Here is an 18,769-nt window from a genome sequence, read left to right on the forward strand (position 1 = left end):
GATCTGAAGAAGTTGATTTTTCCTTAACCTGATGTTAAACAGAAAAACATTTACATTTCTTTATAGAAAAGGTGATTTGGCTTGCAAGGAAAGAAAAACAGTGGGCAGTCTCAGAAACCTCACTATTTGGAGATTTATGCATAAGTTAAAAATATGCTGAGAAAACTGAAAATTTTTCATTATACAACATTTAAAGTAAAAAAAGAAAAGAAATCAGAATGTCAATCAAATTTTTTCCTACTGTGAATATGACACATTTTTTACTATGGCATAACATTGATCTCATGTACAGTGGTTTCTATACAATACATAAGAACTCAAATCAAATTTGAGCATATGCAGGTTGACTTGGAGCTCTAGGAGTCCTTTAATTATCTTTTGATACAAAATTTAGTTCACAAATTTCAAATGTCAAGTCAAACATTTGGAAATAAGATTTTGAAAAAGGGGTTGATTTATCAAAAGAAGGAATACCATTTTGCACAACAGACTTTTGGCTTACTGCAATATCCTGTCATTATTAATGCTAAGCAATCAGGTATATACATGCATAACAGTGTTACAAACCCCTTTTTTTTAATGTAATATCAATGGTTGAATGTTCAAATGGTTTTGTCCAAAGCTTCCTTCTTGAATATATTCATTGTTGGAAGATTTTAATTAATATTATAATAATTCCATACACTTACGACTGACACGCAGGGATCATAAGATTTTGCTAACACGCTCCTTTCTCTTCTATCCATTTAACAGCTACACAACTAATTTGGCCTTAACATATTTATTATTGAATTCCTGTAGCATAAATTAGAAAACTGCCACATCCTGTATCTTTCCTGGAACTTGGAATGATGCTTTATTTTATTCTCATAACCAGTCACATTTCACTCTCATGTGAAGTACCTTTGCTAATGGACATGTCCATTTCATATATGACTAGCATATGATGTCACACCCACTCCATATTTCAAAGAAAAAACAGACAATTCACTGAGTAAAGGACAGTGATGCTGGAACTGCAGGGGTACCAACCCTACAGTGGGATTTAACAAGATACTATTTTTGATACTCTAAGATCTTTATTGCTATGGTAACACTTGCAACATTTTATTGCTTCAAAATCTTTCACTGAAGAAATGAGATTGCACAAACACAATTTGAGGAAAATATACGCATACACACCCACACAACTGGAAAATAAATGCAGACTTAACAAAGACTCTTCGGGCTTTCATTAAATAGAAAACTTTAAGATATATTCTCATAAACACATGCAAATTTGAACATGTTTAGGAAGAATTTCACTGTCATTTAGCATTGAATAAACAAGGCACAAAGAAATAGCACATAAAAAACTGTTCATAAGTGTAAATTATATGGATAAAAAAACCCACAGCTATTTTTCCTATTACTAGGTTCAGGGTTTGCATCAACATGACTCAGTTTAGTAGGATGGCACTTGAAGACTGCCATGATTCCCAGATGGCAGGGCAGACACTGTGGGCTGTTTCTCCATCACCAGATTCAGAACTGCTGCTGCCACCTTGCTGTTGAGGTTCCACTGCACCGTGGACAGGGGGTGGAATGTCAGCAGGAATAGAACAGCCTGTCCCAGCCTCACTGTGGGATGGCCAAGAGAAGTGTGTGGAAACAAACACCTTTCCAGCCCGCACCAAAATTTCTGCGAATGCTTCCATTACCTATCCCTGCTGGTTTGATTAAAGATGTAATTCAAGTTCCCCATTGCATTGTAGACTTCCCTTGACTTCAGAACCAAAACCAGTTTTCACTTGGCCTAGAATTTCAGGGAAGGATCAGAAGGTGACATACCTCTGAAATATCTGGAATACGCTGTCTCTTATGTTGCCAATTTTTCACTTTGGTTCAGAAATAACTAAAAATACCAGCACATAGAAAGGAAGTCACAGCTCATGGAATACTAAATCTCTTTAAATGGAGATCTTCAAGAACCCTCTGGAATCAATCTTGTGCCATGTGCTCTAGGAAGACCTTGACTGAGAAGAGAGGCTGAACCAGATCCCCCCACTGTGATCTCTTCCAACCTGATCAATTCTGTGACTCTTGAATACTGGGATTTCTTCATCCCTGTTTCTATTAATTCTTAATAAATATGATGGCAAGAGTTTCATAATTGTGCAAATAAACTAGATATGGCACAGAAAACAAAAATAAAGAAGACTGATTTTTTTCCTTTCTTACATGCATTATTTTGAGTGTCCTGAAAAACTATTTTGGTTAGCAATAATACCTATTCCCCCTTAACTCACTGAACTACCATATCACACACACATATTTAGTTCTTAGTCTTACAAATACATGGGCTTTGGACTCAAGCAATCACAAAGTTGCAGATTACTTTTTCACAGCTTTTACCCACCTGAACCTAAAGGCTTTAAATTGACAGCTGCACTTTACTCTTACTTTAACACAGCAAAAATTCCAGCACAGTAAAGCTCCATTTTTATGTGGAATTCTGGTTTATAATAAAATAACAGTAATACCAGTGCAAAAGAAAATTGCTAAAATGTCTGGATGCAAAGTGTCAAAAACTGCAATTCAACTTTAAAAATTACTTAAGAATTCCAATTCCTTATCAGAATTTGTGGATAGACCTGAACAACTCCTCATTTCTCATACCACAGCACTAGACATACATTCCAATTGTATACTGATCTTTAAAAATGTGGTTTTTTTGTTTTAATTAGGGCACAGTAACTTGTTATGCAGTGAGGGTTTTTTTCTTAGTGGCAACATTTGAACTTTCCAGAAGCTGAAATATTCCATTTACCTGGTGATTTATTAAATACTGCTAACCTACTAAAGATTTCTGCACTGATACTTTTTTCACAGTAACAGCTAAGGTTATGGATTTTGTATAAATAAGACAAATTTCCTCTGAACCGAAACATTTGGTTACTTACAGTTACTGATCTGGAGAGGGTAGAGTTTACATTTTTCAAATTTATCTTGTTATATGTCCTCAAAAAGGTCTATTAAACTATAAATCTACCTTATTTGCTGAGTACATATCTTTTGGCCTTGAAAGACCATATACAATATGTGTTAGTCATAACAGTCTCCCCATTAAAGTATAAGTGTATGTGATGGATTGCACAAATACCTTTCACTAGAACATATCTATCATGTGTTTGCTATTGAGACACAAATTATTTTAGTCTTAGGGTTGGCGACAGTCACTGCATGCTATTCTTCTGTTTCTTCCAGCTGTGTTTTGTTCAGCTTCTTACTTCCAGGCAAAAACTTTGTACATGGGCATCAACTCGACATGGCAAATTTGGGGGCAACTGTTGGCCCTTCTGGTACATGGAGCTTTGAGGAAAGTGCTTGGGTTCCTTGTAAGCTGTGATTTAAGGAAGCATACAAACTACCTTCAATTCATGTAAGTCAGATGGGAAGCTAGCTCTTACCACAGACAACTGAGAGGCACAGCTTTCCTTCCCTAACAATTCTCTGGGAAACACACAGCGTGAAGGTTCCTTTTCCCAGCACCATGCAGGTTATATCACACCAGAGCAGCTCTGACTTCTAAGCACCTTCTTTTCAGGATAGTCTCTGATATCACAATAATGACCTGGGGCTTGAAGCAAGTGCACTTCACCACTGACATACTGGCACCAACACCTCCTCAGCATGGCTTTTTGTAGAGCTCCTCCCTGCAGGAGAAGTAGCCAAGAAGCTCTGCTAGAGCACAGCCAAGCCTGGTCTGGCTGTAACTCCATCTGTACTGCAGCCTCGTGTATTGGAAGAGAGACAGCTGGAGAAGAAAATGCCCTGTGTCCAACTGAGCTCTTACAGCAGCTACAACATTACTGTAACTATTCCAAATGTGTTAGGATTAATTGAATTTCCATATTTATAGCAGCTGGTGATACATTGTGCAACAGGTTATTAAAAATCTACTCCTGAATGCAATGTACATTTTAAAAAAAATTGTTATCAAAATTCTCCCAGAACTGGGTTAGGGCTTCTCCATGCTGAGTTAGGTCACCTGTTATCAGTTACTTACAGCCTTAATCACAGCTGAAAAAAGCTCCTATAAAGCACAGTGTGTTTCCATCCTTCCTGCCCTCCACCTAGCAAAATGTTCATGTCTATTTTCCATAGGTTTCATTTTGTCTTCAAGCTGAACATTCAGAGTGCAGCCCTCATCTGAGATTGAAGCCAATTACAACATTTTAGGATTCCCTCGTTTCCTAATTTACTGTACCTGGTACTATTTAAAATTGCCATTCCCTACTTTACAGTTTCATCACAGTTGTTTGTTACTGATGACTTCCAAAATTATTTATTTTGATGTGATTCATGGTGTAACACACTTTTTGGCTGTCTTGCACTGTGTGTTCACAGTTTGCCACAAGTGGACTTGCTTTGAAAATGTATATTCTGTCTTACATTTGCTACTGCCTTGCTGATTTCTACAAAGGCTTTCAGAGCTGCTGGCAGCACTGAATTCAGCAGCCAAGCAGCCATGACAGCAGCAGTATTTCTTCCTTTCTCTGAAACACAGCTCAGGAGGGAAATTGTGCTGCTAAGGCAGTTCTATAACCTTGAAGGACCTTAATCTAATTCATAAGACAATCTGCACTCTGTAAATACTGGCAGTTACACACACAAAATATGTTAAAAAAAAAAAAGCTGTAAACAAATCAGGAAAAAACTGATCATAAAGCCTCAGAATAGTAGAAACTCTGTTATGATATTCTGACTTGCCCTGGAAACAAATAAGGTCTGAAGGACAGGCAGCATTCTGCATTTTAAATACAGATAATGCAGAAAGCAGCACCACTTTCAGCTCACTCCTTGCTTTCCACCGTAAGACTGAAAAACAAAATCAGGATTTAAAGGAGGTCTCTTTTTTTTTTTTTTTAATAAATTTTATCAAAGTAGAAAACTTAGAAGAGTGGATTTGAGTTGACTGACATGAGACTTGTGACATGATAATACACATGTACATTTTGTGAATTTTAATCACTAGATACACACTGCATCAAAAAAAAAGGAAGAAAAAAATAGAATACCTTAAAGAAGGTCATTATGTTAATAAATGGAATCATTCTAATACTTTAGGAACACATACTATTCACCAAAAAAAATTACTTTTAGTGGATCTGCTTTGAAGTTGAGTCAAACCCCTTTACTTTAGGTTCTTCCATTGTTCCAGTTGACAATAAGACACCTCTGTTCCTAGCTGCCTCTTGTCACCTTTGATTCACTGCTCAAACTATCCCTTTATCCTGCTTCTTTTTATAACACTGTAATGACTGTAGCTATTTTTTTAAGATAAAAGTGGTAAAATGGTAGTACTTTTCTAGTCTATACAACATGCTTTACTTTCTTCCAACGTATACCCTAAAGCATTAAAAGCAAATTCTCCCATAAGAAATTTGAAAGCTTATCTCCTCACCTCCAAATCCTCTCCTCCAACCTCAAGCATTTCCTAATTCTTGGCTCATTAGTATTTTCTGTTTTTCTTCTTCATCTTCTCTCTATCCTTTTTTTGTCAAATTAAGCATGCAAATAAATCTCCTTTGCTTACAAACCTCATTTCTTGTCTATTTCCATTGCAGCTACCAACTCATCTTCATGCCTAGACCCAAAAACCCCAGCAGCTACACTTTGACACTTGGAATATTAATTGAATAACACCTTGGTGTTAATAGAAGTTTGTTTTTTTTTCACTTAGGCCACGAACACATCAAGGACCACAGAAAGAACTGTCAGGATAAGGATTAAAGAGTGCTCATATATAAGACTAAATTTAGCATAGGCACACAAACTTAGCTCTGTGTGAGACATATATTTCCCTGTTTATCACCCTATCTGAAGCCTTTGGCAATTGACTGCACTGATCCCACTGAACAAATCCTGGAGAGAAAGAGAACAGCACTTTACTGAGTTGTTTTTTTCATTGCCAAGCAGCTTTTTCCCACATGAGCAGGAGTTTTTTATAAAAAATTGTTTATAAAAATATCTTAGATATCAGTTACACTTTATATATATATGTGTGTGTGTGTATACATATATGTATAATTATTAATCATTACTTAGGTATGGATACATGTTTATACATGGAAGCAGGAGCATCTGCATTCTAAGTGGGTTTATTTCAGAGACAAGTGCTAAATTACTTAAGCCACGGCAACTTGTGAGTTTCACAAAAGCAGCAAGATGTCTAGAGGCTTTTATTGCTAAAAAATTATACACTTCTAGTGTTCAGTCACTTCCAAGAAGTAGTAGAGTGTTTGGGGGGTTTTTTTGAACTGTGTCTTTAGTATATTCACCTTTACTCAGCCTCACCTCTGTGAGGTACTAAAATTATTAAATAAATCTAACAATTACAACTTTTCTGCCTGCTGAAAAAGAGAGCAGTAAGGAACGAATGACAGTATCAGTAAGACTTCAAATCTGCTGTTCAGTGTGTCTAATTCTACACACTCTGAATTTCAGTTGACATAAAATACATGACAAAAAGAAATATAGCCTGACTAGTTCACGAGTAATGGTAAAAAAATTTGCAAAACAAAGGGAAAGGAAATTACTTCATCTACTGCTTCCAATTCCCACTTCCAAAGGGCATTGTTCACCCTTACTATGCAATGAGGGATTGTTTCAGCTCACAGAGTGGTATGTTGCAGCATTATAAAAGGCTGGTGGTCAGGTTGTTACAGCTGCAAAAATCAAAATACAGTCAGCTCTGAAATATTCCTGAGTAGTTTATCCAACCTGCACGTATTAAACCTCTCAACTTGGCTCTGTACACTGGCACCTTTGGTTCAGCTTGTTTTATAAGCCCTTAAGGTTGCTGCTGTAGTTTCCAGAAGATTTATTAGTGAGTCTGTAGAACAGTGCAAAATCACACAGCCAACCCAGGTTTCCTACTTTCTATAGGAAAATAATTTGCATTGCTGGTAGAAAAGGAAGGAAGAAAAAGAGACGGAAAACTTTGAGTCACTCTACTAAAATATGTCCAACACAGCTGAGATTATTATGGTTAAAGAGAAACCAAGCACATAATTACAAAAGACACAGACATACTCAAGCAGAGATAATAGCAATGAAGACTGGGTGGCAACAGTGCTCCAGAGACCCTGCATTTGCTAGCACAAGCAATCCTCAGCTACCTTCACTGCTCTTTCTACCCAAGAAAGTAATACATAAGCTGCACAAGACCATGCTGATACGTGGTAGCAAAGTAATCATCAGCACCTCTTCCCTCCTCTGAAAGGTAGATATGGAAAGGCAAGTATTACAAGGCTGCTAAGGGTAAAGGCTTGTTAATCACAGCCCAACATTTGGTTCATCAGGGGGCCAGTTCCAGCACCTCACATTCCTGTGCAATCCTCATGTGTAGATTTTCTATCCATGGAAACCAGGCTCTGATGATGGCAGCAATCAGTCCCACTTATCCAAATACGGAGGCGGAACATAATTGGGCACATGTTCTGTGGTCCATCTGGGCCCTCTGGTTTCTATATAATGAAACAAATTTAAAAGAACAAAGAAGAAAGTGACTCAGGCAATGGGGAGATTAAAGCTGACCTGACCTAGAACTAAATGGAAATTTCCTACAAAAAGTATTGCTTTTCCTGGGGTATTTATTTCAGCAAAGTACCACTGGCAGGAAAATGTTTCATATGCTAACTGTATAATCAGCCTATGTGGAAAAAAGTAATTTTACAGAGGCGCAGGAACACTTAAGGAACAGATTCATTTGACACACCACATACTTGTCTGCCTTTGTTCACACCATATCTTTTCAAGTCTGCAGAAGGAGAGACTCACAAGATTTGTAGGAATTTTCTCTGAAAGTGAAACCTGTTGAAGGAATTAAATGAAACTACCTTTAGGGTTTGCTCTACATGACAAATCTAAGGGCTGTAGCTTAAATGGAATAGAAATAAAACAACTAAAAAAAAAAAGCTTTTCATTCTTTTTAACTAGCTACCGTTACTTCTTTTTTTTATTAATAGCTTGACAATTTTGAATGAAAAAGAACCCATCTCTAGGCCCTGTTCCAAAAAAAAAAAAGTCAAAAAATTGTTCTTTTTGCTTAATTTTCATTTTTTTAATTCTGCTTTAATAGGAGTATTCTTGAAATTAATTAAATTGACTTTGCCTCATCCTTTAGTCAGTGTCCTCGAATGCAGAGACTAGATGACTAGAGAGCTCATTTGTGATGGATGTTTTAATTATTTGGTTTTCTTCCAGAAGTTTTTGGTAATGATAGCAATAATGAGTATGACTCCTGAGATTCCTTCACAAGGAGGAATGTATTTATATTTCTATAAAAATATACTCTATCTATCAGATTAGTAGTGTCTCTACAGTACTGTTTCTCCCTACATACAGGAAATTATTCTCTTACTCAGGAAGATTAATTTTCTCATCCACTGCAATCTTGTTATCCAAGGACTACAATCTCAGGAATGCAAAGGCTACATATTGCCAGGCATAAAAATGAAATAGAAGCAAAGAAGACACTGTGTAGTTATCACACAACAGAAGCAGCATCACTTAGCTGATGGAGACCACAATGATGAACTCTGGAGAGAAAAGCAGACTAATTATTAACCACGGAGTACAAATTAGGATTTGCATGTTAAAAAATGATCCGGTTTATGTCAATAAACCCTGAAATTCACTCTAGCTTTCATTGAAGACTTGGTATATTTCACATTCTACTTTTTAGTATCTCTACATTACTGTCCTTTATCCTCTGATTGAACTATAAAATGATATAAAATAGTGCCATCTAAAATCAAATGTAAATTAAATTATCCAGATTTGTTATATGGATAACTACTGCTCAGAGGGTATCTAACTGTCTAATTGATTAACCTTAAAACCTAAATAAAATTACTAAGGTGGCATACTTATCTCCACATAAAATTAATGGAGAAAGTTAAGATCCTAGATGAGCTGAAGTGTATTTTAAGTACTTTGGTTTTGCCACAGAAATCAGATCACTGAAATGGAGTTTGAATCTAGTGATGACATACACCAGATGACATACATGATGAGCTCCCAAGTCCTAAAGTACAACTTTAAATAACTTTTTTTCTCATTCATAACACAGGAAGATGGGTTTCTGTGTGAGACATTTTTTTTGGATTAATAAAATCAAGCAGTATGAATGTCTCCTCAGAAAAAAATATTCTTTATGACTCAACAGCTACTTTGGGGTTTTTTTTATAAACTTGTGGAGTTCAGTGTTGGATGTTTTCCACTCTAGCTAGAAATCTACAAGTGGGCATGTGACAAACTCTGAAAGACAAATATGCACAAGTACAAACTGTCCCTAACATCCTATCCACCATGATGGTCATCATTATTCATTAGAGCTGCCTAGAAAGAAAAGAAACACAGCAATCCATGATACATGAAGAGTTGTTCTGCTCAGATCTGCATTTTTGCTGAACTTTGTCATGACCTTGAATGCAAATCAGTCTGGGTTGTATGTGTCCTAGAGATTTATTGCTGTGGTTTGCTCCAATCTTTTCTTAATAAACTGAGTCAAAAATAACTCAGACAGCTCATTACTTATAGCATGATGCATTTTCTCCTTAATTTTGGGGATGGCAAATGTCTTCATTACTCTCAGAGCAACATGTGCTGTGTGATACCTACTGTGCCACAAAAGCCAGCCTAGTCCTCTATGCACCATCTGCTAAAAGAATAATCACCCTGGGAAGTATTTGTCTTTGGCATCCTACCTCACACTATTTTCTGCTTTGAATGTCTTTCATTGCATTAATATTTGCTTAGCCCTGAGATTTATCTTCCCTGTTCTCTAAGTATTTTTAGAGTTATTAATAAAATTGAAATAATCTCCTTTGCCATATTTGGGTTGTCTACAATGTAACTGAAATGAAACATTTTAGAGAGTTACCTCAATGGAAATTCCATAGTGAAGAAAATTCTTGCGGCATTAGCATCAAATGTTCTATTCAGAGGAATTGTTTTTCTTCAAGGAATTTTCCAGTAAATCATCATAAAAATAGCATTTCTCTTGATGTTTCCATTCTATACTAGTATATTTTTGGCAGCTCTTTTTATTTAAAAGACATTTTGTAACATAAAGAGTATTTGCCTTTGTTTTTAATCCTCCATTTGTTCAGTGCTTTATACCTAGTCAGAGCCAACGACGGCTGTTTCATTTACATTTTAAATAATAAATCTGCACTTCCAGGGGCAGCATTAAACTCACTAAGAAGCAGTGGAATTGGTTCCTTTATCACTATGGTCCTTTTAGCACCATGCTGTCTGTTTTCTCTGGAAATTGTTAACTCTGCACTATTCATTAGTCACTCTTCTCCCTTAGCCAGCATTTGATGGGCAGTAAGATATATAAGCACTTGTTACATGTACATAGATGTGACTTAGCTAGTAAGTTGCACCTTGTTGAACATGGCAAGGCAGTGGTGTGTCATCTTCTGGACTAACACTCATGTTAACATTTCCTGTTTCCAAAGTTAAAATAGATCCACAAAACCATAAGAAATTTGCTTTATCTGAGATCAAAATGTAATTATTTATTATGTCATACTTAGTCCTCACTTTGACGGCAGTTTTTACTTTTTTAACCATCAATTTATTATTAAAAATGTTCTTACATAAATATCTCTGGGCAGGAATCTTGCCTCACTTGTGCCTTATTCCAGGACTAAAAGTAAAATATTGTCTAGACATTTTGCTTTGATTTGTTTGAAGTCTGTACAGAATAAGGGAACAAATTTGTAAAACTGAAACTATACTAACCACAACTTCATAAATGCAATGAAGATCTTGTGTCCTTAATTCATATGGACACAATACCTCTACCATACCATTATTCCACATCCAACTCTTTAACTGATCCCAGCAATGAAAATTTAAGTTACTTGGATCCTGATTTTCTTTTCAGCATGCAGTAATTCCCACTGATTTCAAATTAATTATTCAGTTCTTTCACTTCAGGGCAAACGGAGAAATGACACTTAGGCACAATCATCCATATGGAGTCTGCAAGAGTTTCCATCACAGAATGAACAAAGAAAGAACAAGAAAGAACACAGTCATATTCGAGTATGTTAATAAATAAAATCCTAAGGAATTAACATGAAACATGTCAGTCAATCAGGGTAGTTTGAGGTAACACCCAACCAGTGCGATGCTATCAATAGGCAAAAAATACATATTTTAGCTAGGAACTGTGCAAAAAATGACTTTGGGTTCTATTAGTTTTCATGGAAAATGGTGACATTCTTCATGAAGGACATGTTAGTTTTTGTCCTTTCATGGTGCTAAACCCATGTCCTTTTCAAGGGCTTTTATCCAAAATGTATTGTCTTCATGTTTTTGACAAGTGGGATCAGAACATCTGTTTCCTTAGCTTTTTTATCACTGCCAGGAATTAGCCATACTCTTTGACTTTTTAACTACCTCTAAGACTTGATATTTGAGGCACCTAAAACGAAAAGGCTTCCTCATGGAGCAAAATTTCATTTCCTTATTTTTATTCCATTTATGTATTTTATTTTTAACCAGTATTTCAACTGAAACAGCTGAGCTTATGGATTTTACTGTGAGTTTTTTTTAACTATTAACTTGAGTTTTCAAGCATTTCATTTGTACAGCAGATAGAGAGAAAAATACTACAATATTGTTTCAAATACTAAAGGATTGCTTATTTTCTGCTCACAGGATAGAGGCTCTAGAGAAATAGAGAATACAGATATGTTTTAAGTTCCATTATGAATTCTAAGTTTTGCTGCGTAGAATCATATAATATGCTGAGCTGGAAGGGACCCACAAGGGTCACTGTGTACAACTCCTGCCCCTGCAGAGGACAGCCCCAAGAGTGACACCATGAGCCAGACAGCATTGTCTAAAAGCTTCTTGAACACTGGCGGTGGTAACTTATGTGATGTGCCCACTTTCCTGGGGAGCTGTTCCAGTTCCTAAACACCCTTTGGGTGAAGAACCTTTTCCTAATATCCAACTTAAACCTCCCCTGACACAGCTTCAGGCCATTCCCTTGGATCCTGTCACTGGTCACCACAGAGAAGAGGTCAGTGCCTGTTCTTTTGCATTTTTTTGTAAGGATGCTGAAGACCTCAATGAGGTCTCTCCTCAGTCTCCCCTTCTCCAGGCTGAACAGACCAAGTGATCTCAGCCTCTCCTCATACAGCAAAGGAAGGGTTGGTCTCTGATGGCCTTTTTGATGGCCATTTTTCTGCCTTACATTCTGGAAGTTACTGTTTTAAAGCAACTACTTTTCAAGGAAGAATATTTTTCAAATAACTTTTCCATATGCCACTATATAAAGACAGAGAAAATGAGAATCAAAGACAGGATGCAAAAGCACAGGGGGAAAAAAAGTGCCTATGGCAATATAAAAAGGAGCAAAAGCAAGATGTTCATACTATTCATTTTCAACTTACTAGAGGGGAAGTGGGAGATGAAAGGCAAAATTTAAAAAAAAAAAAAAGACCTGTAATGTCTTGATCTCTGAAAATCCCACTAAGAAAAGAAGAAACCCACAAAAGACTAACCAGGAAATTATTTATTTGAAAATCTGCTAACAGCACTGTTACTGTAGCAAACATTGATGACTGGCTGTACTCTCTCCTCAGATAGTTATGCCCTTGTTTTTGCTAATATATTTATAAATTGTCTCAGATAGTTATGCCCTTGTTTTTGCTAATATATTTATAAATTGTCTCAGAAAACAGGTAAATAATTTTGCAGGGAAATCCTCTTGATTTTTGAAAGTGATTATCTCCAATCTCCTCGTTGTCCTTTTCTACTTATGCTCACTTCTAGTCCCCATCTTTATATGTTTTATAGTTTTAATCTGAAATAAAAATGTAAAAAAATGTGTCTGTTTATATGTCAGATCTTACCTTAAATGAAAATCCAGAGATGTAAGGTTTAGCAGGCAAAGATTTATCATAACTCTGTTTAATTGAACACAAGAAATGAGAGAAAAAATTACTTACTATTGTTTGTATTTAATTTAAGCATTTGTGGAACAACATGTCTCTACTCAAATATTGTACATCTATAATTGATTGAACTTGCCACAATTAACAGAAATATCTTTTGCAACTCTCTAAGAAGAAAGTTTTATTATGAGACCACTTTACCACTGACATTTAGTCCCAGGCTCACGGAATCCAAATTTTAGATAAACACTGCTCCACAAAAAAGAATCTGAACAATTTGTTCACACACAAAGTGACTTTGTTGACTTAGGTAGGAGCTTGTCACTAACATTTAACAAGTGCTTGTTTTTAAAAGCTGACAAAGGCCACTTCTTTTCATATGCAAAGCCTGGGTGTTTTTTCCAGAGTTACCTGAAAGCTGCACTTTTGCAGAATACAACTGGGGGTTTTGGCTCATCTTCTTTCAAATCTTATCAAAACCATTTATATTTCAACAGTAATGGATGATGTGCTCATACTTTACCAGGTATTTTCATTACTTTACAACAGCCAAGTCTCCAGAAAAAAAAATCCAAACATGATTAATGATACAGCAGATTCCTGTAATAGTGGTAAAATATGCAGCCATCTAAAAATGCACAGAAACAGTTTTGCAATGATGAACTGCCAAGGAGATTAATTTCTCTAGAGCACTTGCTCTGTGCCACATGTGATTCTCACAGTCACATAAGAAATTCCTTCGATCCTAGCTGGAATTAGTCACTGCTCTGTGTACAATCCATTCCCTTGTAAACAAGCCCTTCTCTTTGCAGACATGCCTACATGGTCACGATATGAAGATGAATGACTTAGCTCAGGCTTTGTACAATCTTACATGGCTGCCAGAAGAAAACTGGCTTCTATCCCAGTCTCTTGAAATATATACCAAGCCACTTGCAGATTGTGTGTATTTGAGCTTATAGATGTATCTCAACTCCTTCTTTGTCAAGTCAAAGCGCCACCAAATCAATAGTCTCAACTTCTGCCACAAGTCTACCACTGCAGAATGCTGAGGAACTTCTTTTATTCAAACTTCATTCCGTTAGATGTAATAATCTATTGAAAGGGATTTCAGGGTACCAAGTTCGTGAGGTCCAAACGCACCACCTGAAGAACTTTAGAAATTTCCTTGTGAGAAAATGTTCACTTCTATTTTAATTTTGTATTCCACATAATAGTAATAATACTATACAATTTCCCAAAAAGGAGTTCTGGAAATAATGATTGTTTTCAAAACACACTCAGAATACAAAATCCCAAGTAAATGTGCAAAGTACGAAATAGCACCAATAGTATTAAAAGGTTTTCTTATTTTCTTATATTTCTTATTTTCTTCTGTCCAGTCATCTTCTGAGGATATAAGACCCAAACTATGAGCTTGAAAACTTTCAATTTGAAAAACAAAATATTTTCTGGAGAGTAAATGGAAATAGACCCATAAGGGCTGAAATGACAACACAAGCAGCAATTTATAGCATGCAAAAAATCCAGCTGCAGATGTTTTCAGTGCCAAAAGGCTGAGTTTGGTTTAAATGAACATAAACAGTTTGATTTTCATTGCAAGTCACAAGTTTTCCTAGTTCAGGTTTATTCCCCCAGTGGATATTAATGCAGACAAATTCTTTATTTCACATTGACATTTTCTACTGTCATAGAGAGATATCACACCCCTGGGCACCTATAACCTTTCTCACATTATGAAGAGAAAGGAATACATGGGACTTCGCATAATGACAGCAAAAGCAGCATAATATAGACACCAGTGAGAACAATGCTCTTGGCAAACAGGAATAATGAAGGAATCATCTAACATGGAAACTTCACTATGTGCTCTCAGAGCAGAGCAATGGCAGAAAAACCTCAAAGACCAAGTTATAGCTGACTTACAGATGGGTAGACAAGCACCAAGATTACACAAAAGAAGAAATGCACAATCTCCTGACTGAAAACTGCAATAAGTCATCAGAACAACTCACACAGCTCACAATGTCCTGCTTGTCAATCCCTTCCCAAAGGCACTACAGATAATGACAGGTGGCAATGTAAATAAATCTTTGTGCCACCTTCCTGCCTCCTTGAAAAGGGATGGCAGCCCCCTTCACATGACCACACATCATCTTGCCATGGCACCATCATCCCTATCATCTTGTGATGGTAGACACCTTCATCAAAATCACTCAATGACTGTTCAAAGGACTCTATGACACCTGTCTAAGTAAAAGATTAAAAAAACCCAAATCCCAACTTCCCTCTTCAAGGTATTATCACTTAACTACTGCCTGCTTAGCATCAGCCCACTACCAGCTATAATATTTTAGTATATGATTGCTGGTAACACGGTAAAACAAGAAGAAAGCCACTTGCATGCTGTCTGTGGGCATCCTACAGATTAAAGGAAACTGGTTCATGAGTCAAGCATTATTATATTTGTATAGTAAAGGAAAAGGATATTGCAGTGGAATTCTCCAACTATCAGAGAGACATTAGAGGATTTTCTTTAAGTGCAATACACACACAATACAATAAATATCTCTACCAAAACGTACTAGAGCAACTTGTGTGGAAAAATCCTTGTGATATCATTACAACGCGCTTGTTGAATTTAGTGACAAGTTCAGTTGCATCCAAAGTGAATCTAATCAACAGAACTTAAAGATAAGTATAAATTACTGGACATGTCATAGCCTCACAGACAATATAAGCTGTGCCCAACTATAGAAGACACTCTGCATTAAAATATTTTTTACTATTTCTTTTGCTTAGTACCTGAGTTTGTTCAACTTAACTGGCAGCTGTACAAGAAACAAGAAAAATTAGTTTAGTAACATCACAAGGATCATTCAGATTCACAAACTGAGAGAGCAGCAAATGGTTTAATACAGGTTTTTTTGACTAACAATATCTTTTTTATTTACATTACTTCCTTAGTTTCCAGAAAAGTATGTACAGAACATCTGGCAGGAGCATAAAGAGCTATAATCCTTTCTATGGAGTCAGGCCTTATGTGAAAAATCATCACAGTACCTCTAAAAGGCATATAATCAGAAATCATAGATTAAGCTTCACCCTCACAGTGAACAGAAAATGTCTGCAGAGCTCAACAAGAACAAGGGTCAGAAGGTCTCTGTGAATTAGAAAGACCAGGCAGTAATGTTACATTAGCTAACTAAGAGAAAATTTGTCTGCAAAGATGAATGCTAAGTAGATTTGAAATCATTAAGGGAAGAGCTCTAGCTCATGCTAGACTTAAAACTGCAGATTCATTCAATTTGTAGTAGTCCATAATACCAGACATACAGGTCAGCAGCTGAATAACCTGATGTATCTGCCACACACAAAATAGCAGCTTGCAGTGACTGCAAATGCAGTCAGAGAGACACCAAATATTCCATCACATAACTTGAGTATTGACCACTGCAAAGACTCTCAAGACACGCTGTCCCCGTTTATTGGGTTATGATTCATACTCATGAAAGTTGCTCATCATGTAGCAACTTTAGGATTTTATACCCCACTTGGAATCCATAGATACACCATTAAAGGAGAACTTTTATTAAAAACTTCACAATTTTGACATCTGAATGAAGTTCATTATCTCAACACTTAAGGCAATGACTGAATTTAAATCCTGAGATTAATTTTCAATTAATTGCACAGATATTAAGAGTGATCATGATAAGGCTGATGGCTCTTACTATTCTGAGAACTCAAGATAAGTAACTACTAAGACCTATTTCAGCAATGTTTGGAAACTATTTTCATATTAAATGAAAATTCAATACCAAACCAGATAGCAGTATCATTCATAGTACAACAGAATGTAAAATTTCAGCTAAGTGTCCTGAACATCACAAAACCTAATTTTAAACCCCTGTCTTCCAATTCTGTGCTTTTTAAAAAGCTTTGAGGAATACAGATATTCAAAAATGTAGTTATCCTAGGCAATTATGGAAATTATGTTAGCACTGTGGAAGCATAGTATTTCCATTAATCTCTTTCACTTTCATAGAGCCATAGAAGGAGAAACATGTTTCATTTTCACACTGAATGCGCTGTCTACACTATGAGTTTCATTCATTAGTTTTCAGAAGAATATTTTCTTGTCTGATAGATAGCATTTCTGGGCCAATTTTACAGCTGTGTGTCAGACAGAAACAATAAAAAGGCATGTTTACACTGGATTATGATCCAATCTGATCACATGTTCAAGACTTAAACATCCATAAATGATGTGATTTTTTTACAATTACAAATATTATATAGTTTCTACATAATCAGTTTGTTAAATATTTTCAAAGATTGAATTTAATCCATTATTCTTTTTTTTTCTGTAAGTGCATCCATCTGCAACATCCAAGGAAGATCAGCTACTCCCTTTGTATGCCAGTTTGTTTCAGACTGTTATTCTCTTGAGTTGTTTTTTCTTCTTCTCACATCACCATAAAATTTTGTTTAGAATGTACCAGAAATGTTATTATAATTTGGACAATAATTAGAAAATGCCTCCAGCTAAGATTTACATTATTACCTGAAATGGATGTTCTATAGCAGGAGATCATCTGGTTTGCAAAATGTCTGTTATGCATCTTATACTGGTTTTCCCATCATTCAATGGCTTTAAGATGCTGGTGATGTGTGAAATTATATATACACATTTGCTAAAAATATCTGTCCACATCTAAAAAGCCTCAGATGTACCAGAAGCCAAATATAGGGATCAAATTCAGCAAAATGTTCTGTTTATCTAAAGGGATTTTAAAAGAATAATTTTGCTAACCTTATTTACTTCTTTACACTCTGCTAAGAGAATTTAGTATTTATTATCGTCATCTTATTTTCCCCCATAGAACTCAGCAGCATAGATCCTCCTTCCTGCAAAATCTCTGTCTTTCCATTATGGATTCTATACATTCATCTCTGTTTCTGTGTCATATATTTATTTTAAGGAATAAATATATGTGATCCAGGAAAAAAAACCACTGTTCCCAGCTGTATTCAAGCAGTACCAAGTACTCTCCTTACACTGGAACAAACTCCCTTTTACTCTAGAGACATGAAAAAAGGGTAGCAGTATCATTCCTCTCCCTCACTCCTGCAAAAAAACTATCCCACTTTTGAAACAGGGACTGATTAAAAGACAGTTATTAAAGAAACTGAGGTCTAAGGCATGTAATTCAGTTGCCACAACTTAACAAGCAGTCATGCACCAAGTGAACAGAGTAATAGCCCATATATGACACCACATTCAAAATAATTACATATTTAGGAGAATTTAGTGCAGAATGAGAGAAAAAAAAAATTAGTACCTTACAGATGACATGGAAGGTTGAGACAGTGAAAAGCTGAGATTCTGCTTTAACCCCTGAAAAAATAGCAAGTCAGCTATTAGCACTCCTTCATCTTATATCCATCCATAAACATGGCATACACTGACACAGCATACACATGAGCTCTGGCACAACTTGCAGATATATGCCTGCTTCTAGAAAGGCCATTGATTTATGTACACAGGAGATGCCCATTGCAGATTGACAAATAAAATAACTGCTTTTCAAATCAGCCTAATGATTTGTTCACCCCGAGAGGCAAAATTTTGTCCGCAGTGGTAAATAACACTTTATCAAGATGCCCAATTATTCTTTCTGTTTAGCAGGCAAATGGGAATTAGTTCAAAGTCATACTACTAGTTCTCTGTATAAAGAATCTGGTACATATATTTAAGCTGTCCATGATGGCTTCCAGGAAAGTAAGGACATACACAC

At 36.0% G+C, this 18,769-nt stretch overlaps 1 long non-coding RNA gene across 12 annotated transcripts in view; it reads right to left on the minus strand.

Annotated features, from left to right (window-relative positions):
• LOC119700172 overlaps positions 1-18,769 on the minus strand; it is a 104,895-nt gene that overhangs the window by 15,203 nt on the left and 70,923 nt on the right. For 10 of the 12 annotated variants that reach the window (XR_005256690.1, XR_005256688.1, XR_005256696.1 and 7 more), the window contains 2 exons: positions 18,314-18,369; positions 12,927-12,980 (listed from right to left, as the gene is read on the minus strand). This is a non-coding gene — a long non-coding RNA (uncharacterized LOC119700172). The remainder of the gene's footprint in view (positions 1-12,926; positions 12,981-18,313; positions 18,370-18,769) is intronic. The other 2 variants (XR_005256694.1, XR_005256686.1) reach the window with 1 other exon arrangement.

This window comes from Motacilla alba, chromosome 4 (assembly GCF_015832195.1).
Source record: "Motacilla alba alba isolate MOTALB_02 chromosome 4, Motacilla_alba_V1.0_pri, whole genome shotgun sequence".
NCBI lineage: Eukaryota > Metazoa > Chordata > Aves > Passeriformes > Motacillidae > Motacilla > Motacilla alba.